Source organism: Haplochromis burtoni, unplaced genomic scaffold (genome assembly GCF_018398535.1).
Source record: "Haplochromis burtoni strain Fernald_Lab_line unplaced genomic scaffold, NCSU_Asbu1 Contig_547, whole genome shotgun sequence".
Classification (NCBI taxonomy): domain Eukaryota; kingdom Metazoa; phylum Chordata; class Actinopteri; order Cichliformes; family Cichlidae; genus Haplochromis; species Haplochromis burtoni.
Window position 1 is genome coordinate 158,063 of NW_024582908.1, and position 10,204 is coordinate 168,266.

General features: G+C 39.7%; 1 long non-coding RNA gene across 1 annotated transcript; it reads right to left on the minus strand.

Moving 5' to 3' along the window:
• Positions 1-853: 853 nt before the first annotated feature.
• Positions 854-2,166, minus strand: LOC102292965. Its single transcript, XR_317384.2, has 3 exons — positions 2,059-2,166; positions 1,827-1,890; positions 854-1,416 (listed from the first exon to the last, which is right to left on the minus strand). It is a non-coding gene; the product is annotated as an uncharacterized LOC102292965 (long non-coding RNA).
• Positions 2,167-10,204: the final 8,038 nt, after the last annotated feature.

Consider the following 10,204-nt stretch of genomic DNA (forward strand, 5'->3'; position numbering starts at 1 on the left):
TGTTGGGCAAGTTAGTTTGAAAAAGTAATTAATTACTTGAAAAGTAACTATTGCGTTACTTTAAAAAAAATGTTTAGCCCTCTTGTGTCCAGGGCATAATTGGCCGTTTTTAACTACTTTTGATGTTTCCTCTACATTTCACCTTTAAAAACTATTTACTTTGCCTTGTTTGGTATCATCCTTTTCAGCACAACCTCACGTGTCTGAATTTACAGTTATGTTTTCATTTTGACATACTGTATTAACACAATTGATCTAAAATCAGACAAAAAACATAAAATCTGAGTAGAAAAAGTTAAATTTTTCACTGTAACAACCACAAACATGTTCGTTGAATCATATTTTTAAAATCCTATGCACAAGTTTTGCAAACAAAGTTATTTGCAGCCATTTACCTTTTACCCTTTTGTATAACCATTTCAAACTACACTGTAAAATCTAATTAGTTCCCAGAACTCAAAAAAATTGAGGAAACTTGTTGCCTCAAAAAAATTAAGTAAAGCTTAGCTAAAAATGACTAAATTAGGACAACTTATTTATTTTGAGTGCTCTGTACAAGCTCATTTGTTCCCAGAACACAAAAAATTGGATCAAGTTTACGTAAGATGACCAAGTTAGGGCAACTTACTCATTTTGAGTACACTGTACAGCCTTGTTAGTTCCCAGAACTCAAAAAAATTAAGGAAACTCGTTGCCTCAAAAAAACTAAGTAAAGCTTACTTAAGATGACTGTTAGGACAACTTATACAGTGCAAGTCTGCAGTATTAGGAATAACTTGATATTTCTGACTGTACAATACTAATTGTTTACCTACTGACAAACATTTCAAGTTCAACTGAATGAAAAAACAATTTGTGGTAACCTGAATATGATTAAAAATTATTAACAACACTTTTTGTAATGATGTTAAAATCAGCCCTACTTTTATTTTCAAACACAAAGTATAACAGCCAACATCCTGGACACTGTTCTGCTGAACAACAAACAATTATATTGGCATCACTGTTATAATCTTACAATGAAACAAAGTCTCAGATGTAATTATTCTGAAAATAAGTTTAGGCCTACCACAACTTTGTTTTGTACTTACATTACTTATATAATCAAAATAAAATATTTGTTGTTCTGTCACAAGTGCAGTCTCTGATTTAAACAACAGATTTGTTTTGCATTCCAACACATGAGCTGGAATGTTGTATTATTTTAAGGATGGCTTGTTTCCAGTCCAGGCATTACTGCCTGAATGACTGTCATGGATCGAGGTGATCCAAATGTAGGTGCAGAAGAAAGTCTTTAACTTCCCTTAAGTACAGTGGCAGTGGATGTGGGTTGGAGACGCAATGAGCTTGAACCTGCAGGCGACCATTTTCACTCACCACACCATCTGTGACGGAGGACTCATCTCTCCTGGTGTCCTGCAAGCAAACAATCATATTTTTTGGAACATGAACTTAATTGCTTTCTTAAAACATTTTTTTTTCTGCATTTGGTATAAAACAGACTCCAATTTGGACAGTCTCAGGCTCCCTCCCCACCGAAGAGGTGACATTCAATGTCCCAATTGTCAGTCTGGATAGCCGTGACCACCACCCAACACACAATAATGTCATGAAAGCATCATTTTGTGCAAACATAAATAGGGCTATGCAAACATGGCCAATAACTTTCATTCTAATGATGTGCAAAATGATTTGGGCACAAAACAAATTTTGCTGTTAGAAAACTTGCAGACTTCACTTTATACAGTGTAGACCCTCTAAACTAAGTTTGGGGGGTGTGATCTTTCAAGAAATGCAGACCAAACTGTTGTTGTTTGTTTACTTACACAGCATGTCTTGTAGAATTAACTGGAGTCACCAGCAACAGCATAGTGCAGTCATATCTCAAGTCTAATAACAGAAGGCAGGAAAAGATCAGTGAAGAAACAACTTCCCCAAACCAAAGAACAAATAAAACAATAAGTAAAACAGGCTGATCTAAAGTATGATTAAAGTTCAGCCTGATTAATATAAATGTCACTGACAGTTGCTAATATATTGGAAAACCAAAATACTTACCACTGAGTTGATGTCTTTCTGTCCAACAGCAGGAGTGCTGGTCCCGAGCCTCAAAGACAGTAAGAAGCAAGCAGAGGGAGAAAAAATAGAACATTTTTCAGAAACTGATTTTATCCTTACTGGCTGTGCAATCATTGTAACATAGAGTTTGCTTATGTTGTTAAATAAAGGCTAGATTTGACATTAATAGATGCCACAGATGTTCAAAAGCTGCCACAAAGCATGAAAAAAAAAAATAGACGTCTCTGAAAACTTCGGTGCATTTTTGCAAATATGTGATGTCTTGATAAATCGAGCAGATATTTGAACTTTACACAACTACATTCTCGCCTGAAAATATCTTAAAGGTTTATTTTGTGACCCGGAAAAAGTAATACGTTTTTAGCCACGCTCCTCCGCCGTTGCCGTGCTTACAAGTACGCACAGGCTCCGACAACCGTGGCCAACAAATGCGATCCTCCTTTTCCCCAGACTACCCCTTTTCTGGGTGACAAAATAACCTTTTAAGATATTTTCAGCCGAGAATGTAGTTGTGTAATGCTTTTTATTTCAAACAATCAACAGAAAATTTCACAGACATATTTTTATGTAAGGTTTTTAAGGCTGTGGTGTTCATTTTTAAGTAACATGAGCCCAGCGGCAGCAGCAACGCTAGGCTAACACTAACTAGCTAGCAAGATTATAAACCTGGTGCTAAACTAAGAGAAGCCACAAAATCAGTTTGAATAACAGTAAACATTTACTCACCAAGCCTGTTTGTGACCGATTTCACCCAGCAACCACTACCCAAGCTGTCAGGGAATACACATTTTTCCCTAGTGACTGGAGGTTGCAGGGTAGTCGCTGACCTCTCTCTAGGTCTGCATGACTGAGGCATAAGTAAATTGGTCGATTATCTCGTTACCATCAAGTTATCTGATGGGAAACTGTGTCCTGGCAATGATGTGTATGTTACTTTAACTCGTTTACCACCTACCTGAACGTTGTTGATGACCAAGCACACCGCCCCCCCCAACAAAAGTAGTCTATTTTAGCAGGACACTACACAACAAAAATATTCATTACAGGCTCTAAGAACATGACAAAGAGCCAGGGTAGTGACCTGTTCTTCAAATTTCCCTGATTTACATACATGGGATTTGCCTGTTTTGATGGCAGAAGGCACACCTACACAGTCTTAGGCTCATGTATATATAAGCATCTTGGCACAGCATGGTCCCGTTTTAGGTTCCACGTAGAGTTAACACTAGACTCTTCGCCAGTCAGTACATTTTGTTGTAACAGTGCCAGACACTGAGCATTTCTTTTCTTTTCTTTTTTTTTGTTGTTAATTTTGAATAAAATGAAATTTTTTTTAAACATAGATTTCCTACAGATTTGACCTGTGTGACTGCACTGCAACGTGCAGTAACTAGGAGGGTTTTGTGTGGATAAAGTAGACATTTTTAACCAACGTGTAACAATCACGTTCCAGTCCCTCAGACTGCAACCGGGACAATTTAGTGGAAGCAGTAATGTGGAAGTTAGTTGGAGTGAAATCGAATGGTTTTACTAGGTGGACGATGATAGAAGGCCCCTTCACCATCTTCACCTGACTGGCTGAGAAAATTAGTCATTCTCTTTCTGTCATTGCAGTGACCCTCATATTTTCCTCTTTTTGAGAGAACAAAGCAGACGTGTGTCAGATAAAAGTGCAGTGTGTTAGATAGTCACGTTAGCCCTGCTCCAACTCCCATCTTACTTGTACAGATAACATATTTTGTTGTTGCCCTTGATAAAAGCGTCTCCCCTTGGGAGATGTCAGAAATTAACTTTATCTGGTCTTTAATTAGGGTACATGTGCTCTGGTGCATCTCTCACACACCCCTAAACCCTTCCTGCACCCTCCCCAGCCCAGCCCTAACACTGTCATTTTCAAAGCTATTTTAAGACAATGTGTGATTATCTGTGACATTGCTTGACATGTGCCTCAAGGCTGTCTCTCTCTTCACTATCTCGGCTCTCTTCCTCTGTCTCCCTCGCTTCTTCTTTCTGTCTTTCTCTAATCAAAAAGCCAAACCGTGCAGACAGCTCAGAGCAAATAACAAGTCACTCCCCGTGGATGTTTGAAGATGATGGCGCGACCGGAGCAGTGAGGGAGAAAATACACTGTGATCGTTCCCAGTCTTGAAGCCAGCTGAATATTACACATTTCTACACAAGCGTCATCTAATCATGTATTTGTTTGTGGCTTGTTTATTGTGTAGATTTATAGACAGGTTTATAGATATAATGCTGAAATTTAGAAATTTAAGAAAAAAGAACATCTGAAATGCTAAGCTGTACGGAAACAATCCCCTGAAAATAAGATTTTTTTTTTTTTTTTTTTAAGTATAATTCATTACTGGGGCGAGAAATATCATAAAATTTGATTTCCATAGAGAGATGTGTAAATATGAGGTGAACGCACCACTTATATAAGACTTCTGAAGGCATTTTTATTACTACAAAGTGATTTTTCTTTTTTCTTTCTTTCTTCTTCTTCTCATATAAATAGTTATTACTTTGTTTGATATAAAACAAGGTGTACACAACTAGTAACGGGAAGCAGGAGTACATGATTTTAGTAACTTGACAGATTCCACTTCCAGTTGAGGCTCAATATTAAAACATCTTGTGCTGACTGTGATAGATAGATAGATAGATAGATAGATAGCCTCACCTTTGTCCGTATATTAACAAGCAGCGGGTTACTGGAGCTCTGGGAGGCTCTAGAAAATGGTACTTTAGTTTATTTCTTTTCTTTTAGCTTGTTCTGGAGCTATAATAGACAGTTGGTTTATGTGGTAAAGTACATGCCATATTTTCCAGACTACTGGGGTCTGAGTAACATAGATTTTGTCCTGCGATGGTGAATGTAAGGCTTTGTGCAAATGTAATACTCAACAGGCATCAAAGTAAACTAGAAGTTATTGTTGGAATTAGCTAAAGCCAGCAAAAGTTTGAGTTTGACAGAAAAATTTGAATCTGCTCTAAAGCTCAGAGGCATATGGCCATTTAACAAGTCAGATTTTCTAACTACATTTTTTTTGTTAAATATTATTATTTTCTGAAATAAAAAATATTGTCTAACCATCGTCGCATGCTCCAGTCATATAGCCTTAATAGCAATTTTGTCACAGCCTCAATATTTCTCTGAACTTAACTCTACAGTTTTTTGTTAGTTTAAGAGAAAAGTTTCTTTTCTTTTTTTTGATAAGTTCTGCAGTTTTTTTTTTAAATCTCGGTGAGAGGGACGAGAGTCTTGGATACAGAGATGACATAGATACTGAATACATAGTGTGTTGCTAATGTCACATCATATAGGATATTTAAAAATAGTTTATTTTTACAATAATTACCTGGTGATCAGTTTTAGTAGGAATTGTTGCCTGAAACTGGCATGTCAAGTATGATTCATTTTGTCAAACGTTTGTATTTAATAGGTTTTCTGATTCCACGTCTTTTCCTCTTTTTTTTGTCGTGCCGATGAAATACAACGATAGAAAATGCTTTAAGCGTACAGTATTCAACTCTACCACTGGCAACTGGAACAAATTCAACATTTATATGAAGGCAGGTTTAGATGGCAGGCAGTGAAACATTGATGAAATTACCAGTCTACCTTCCCTCAGAACATTACCCATGTATCATAGCCAGAGCAAATACCAAATAATTACATAATTAATCAGATCATGTATGTTTCCCTTCCCTTCCTTCATTTTTGTTCCTTTGTACAAGAGTCAAATGCATGTAATCACTTGTTCGGTAATGTAATCTGATCAGGGCCATGTAATTCTTCATTTTCCAACAGCTCCCTGGAGCATCGGATCTGAGAGGGAGATGAATGTGGCAGAGTCTGGCCCTCCTCTCTCCATCTCTGCTTCTCTTTTCTCTAAATGTGGCTCCCTCTGTGTGGTTACCCGCTTGGCTGTGGAGCTGCAGGAAGTTCGATCTCCAGCCATAAGACATTATCCCTCCTTCGCACTTGTCTCTCCATGTGTCTATCTGTCCATCTGCTCCCCTGTTCTCCTCCCCTCCTCATCTTTCCTGATCTGTCCTCTTTCTTTTCCTAAACCCTTGTTTCTCCCCTCTTTCTCCTTTCCCATCTCTTCCTCCTCCTCTCTCCCTCCAGTGGCGACACCAACCATCAGGTCCCATCTATCTGTGTGTACGTCAGCAATTAGAGCGTTGTGGCAGCCAAATGCCAGCCATGTCCCCAAGCTACATACACACACACACACACTCTCAAAGGCTGTGCCCTGACAAAACAGCAAGAGAACAAATCACACCATAATTTATACTCTCGCTGCGCTAAAATCTCATTATATTACAGACATATGGATTTGGCGGCATGCACGGCTGGGGAGCCAGTGCTATAAATTCCACCAATCGTAAATTATTAAAGGAAAGATAGAAATGACCGTCGCCTGTCCAGATTAGCTCTAAATCACACTCAAACATGGTTTGTTTAAGGAATTAAGTCCCATGTGGTGTTAAAGGACATTACAGGGTATTTCTAAAGTCACTGGGTGGTAGGGAGGGTCAAGTATGAGCTGCCTTAAAATATCAAAGGATTATGGGTTCAAACCATAAAATACAGAAGGGCTTCCTGGTGTGAAGCATTGTCTTTATCTGTTTATAGACCAGCCAGATCAAAAAAAGATGCAACATGCCTTCACTGCACCTGTTTTCTGTGCTTTTCCATTTAAATCGAATGTCTGATAGTGAGGCCAACAAGCAACATAAACAAAGGCAGAGCACAGCTTGTCTCAACACCCTCTCCACTGCACTCGGCTCAGTCTAGCCCGCCTCTTCTGGAGCTTTAAAAAAAAGGAATTCAATTTAAGGATAAACCCGGCCAAGCCGAGGTGAAAGCAGGTTGCGAGAGGGCAGTCCTGGCCCTCTGCTGTCAGCTCGGCTTTTCATTATCACTTGGAGATGTCAGGGGTTTCATAACACCAAAACATGACTCAGTTCAGATGGATATAAGAAACCTGCTGAGAAGAAAACGAGTCCTGATGTTAACCTAACCCGAGTCTAATAACATGTAGAAGTGCTGTAGGATTTGGGACTCCAGGCAGATACTTTTCTGCTGTTTTAATCCAGCGATCTTGCCCAGAAGTTTCTATGATCATGTTGGGGATGCAGACTCTTACTGATTAAAATACTAGTTATTGCTTATTGAAATTAAATTTCACAAAGCCTTCTAGCAGTTCTTGAAGTGACCTTGGCTCAAGTGGTTATCCATCAGTGACCAGGTGGTGATTCAGTCCCTCAGCCATCCATTTACCCAAGTAGCAAGACGCCAGGTGAATGTGGTTGTGTGTTCACACCAGAAACACATTTTAAAGCACTTTGTAGAGCCAGCAATGTTAAAGGGTGCCAGATACCATTTGTTAAAACTGTGACTGTCTTTATTGAGAGCACCAGGGAAATAGTGTGATGCTGTTATAGAGCCGTACAGTCCACACAGGTACGGAGTTTCAACAAAACCACAGTTAATGGCGAGAGACTCCCCAAGAATCTTTCTGAAAACCAGCACATACTAGTTTTCGAGTTAAACCCAATTTAACCATTTTTGTGGCTCTTCCTTCGGTCCAAACTGTCAACAAACAGATGCCCACAGCTCATTTAAAGTTGCACCATTTCAAACTGGTCAAGTTTTAACTTCTTACTAGGAAGTTGTTTCGAGTGATGTCATGCTCAGCTAAAAGGGAGGGGGCAGCACAGATAGCTGAGCAGTGAAACAGGTGCAGGTGAATCAAAGTGCTTTCTTGCTTCCTAGTCAATACACACAGAGGCAGCATTTAAAAACAACGGGGGGGGGACTTAAGGGTGCCATTAGACTTTGAATGGAGGGGGATCTAATACATGGATGGCCCTCTTCCTCAGTCACCCCATTGACTCCAAACTGAGCCTATTAGCAAGACAACACATCACTAATGGCACTGCTACTGCTGCTGCTGCCCCTCATGTGTTTGGAGACCACCCAGCACACACACACAAAACCCGTTTCCCACGGTATTGTTAGCTAAAACATCAGTATATTATAGCGTGAAACTCAGATCAAAGTGTGAGTTCCACTGGAAAGGCAACCACTCTGACTAAATATGTTTGAGGCCATGTATGAAGACCTGAAGAAGCAGGTCTAATCTGCACAAGTTGTTAATTGTTTTCATTGTGTTAATCCTCGCACCAGAAATCTGGAATTCTTGTTTGCACACTGAGGTAGATTATGTCTTGAATGCTGATGTGAGAAAAAAAGTGTATAATAATGACCGTCCCTTACAGCAGGAGAGGAGTGATTTATAGATCTCAGATCTCCTTTTACTTATTTGTGGCATATTAAGGACGAGTGGGCTTTCTTCTGTGATAAATCTTTATTGCCAGGAATTCTGATATAAAACAAAACTTAGTGTCCCCCTTTATTTTGTGTCTGTACACTGTTATAAAAATGCCTTTTTTCAGTCGACACTCCTTCATGTTTTTGTTTGTTTTTGATGAAGGTGTCACAAAGTGGTTTTATATTTTTTCCATACGTAGTTTTTTTCTTATAGTTTTTTTTTTAATCCAGCAGATAAAATGCACCACTTGCACAAAAGAAGTTAGCTTAGAAGACAAGTGTGTAAAGCAGTCTGTGATGTTGGTCAATTCCACGTCTGACCAGCAGAGGAGTGTAATGGAGAAGGAGACCGGGGACAGCAAAGCGCCCTCACTGTCTTTCACTCACTCTAACATGCACATATACTCATTGTGTCTTTGAGTTTGAGTAATTTCAGCACACTCCAAATGCCTTTTTTTTTCTTTTCAGAAATATGACTCTAGTTAACAGGCGGATTATACCAGAAGCTGCAAAAAAAGGCATAAGCTAAGGAAAATACATTTCAACAAATCCTTAAAAACGTTTACCTTAAGGGCTGAGTTGAATAAGTTTAGTACTGTACTAAATAATAATAATAATAATAATAATAATAATAATACGTTCTCAACTTAATAAAAAAAATCATCTGTTTTGTTAATATTCTGCAGGTTTGGTTGATCTTGGCTGGGACTTTAGCGCACAGCTCCGGGTTTAGTGAACTTCCTTCTGTGTGACTAACTTGAGTCTCTAGTGCGCACTTTATAAGACTGTCTGGTAGTCCACCTCTTTTTGTTAAGAGGTGGACTTCATTGGCTTTATGGCAAATAGAAGTCTCTCCATCTGGTGAAAGAGGAAAACACAGAGAGAGAGGGAGAGAGAGAGAGAAGGGGGATAATTCATTCACTTTGCGCACAAAGCGCAGTGGAAATCACCCAGGGGAACGAAACACCAGACAGAGGGGAGAGGCAAGAGGGGGAGATGGGATGGTGTGGTGTTAAGAAACAGTCTCCACACATGCGCGAGGTTGGTCATTCGTAAAACAAAAAACAACCCCCCCCCCCCCCCCAAAAAAAAAAAAAAAAAAAAAAAAAAAAAAAAAAAAAAAAACAAAAAAAAACAACAAGCACAACGACCAACACACAACAACCCAAAACCAAACAAAAAACAACCCCCCCCCCCAACAAAAAGAGAAAAGAAAAATAAAAACTTAAAAAACAAAAAAAAGGCCTTAATTACGTTTTATTTTTGTGGAATTCGAAAACGAAACGTCACTTAGATTAAGTTATTAAAACGGCAGGAATGTTAAACGCACGTTAAACGCTCTCGGGATATTAACACTTTTAGGTTACTAAAAGAATATCTTTCGTTCGTTCGTTCCCAGGGAAGGAAAGAGAGCTTTCCTGACTCGGGCCGCTGTGAAGGCCACGCACGATAAACACGCTCACATCAAAATGGTTCGCAAACGATTATGAAGTGAAAGTGTGGAGTTTTACTCGAGACGGGGCACACAGACGGTCTGCGTGTGTTTGTCAGTCATTTAGCGACCCGAGCGCTGCGCGGCAGCACTGCACCTCAGAGCGCACTGGACCCAGGACACCCGCTCCCTCCCCCGTCTTCCCCATCCACCCCCACACTCCCTTCTCAGAGCCTCGCGCAGCCCAGCTCCAGCCTCACACACGTCGCTATTGAGCACCCCCCCTCCCTCCCCCTTCCACACACACGCCACCGCTCACGCCTGCCGCTGTCTCTGCGATCCTGCGCTCT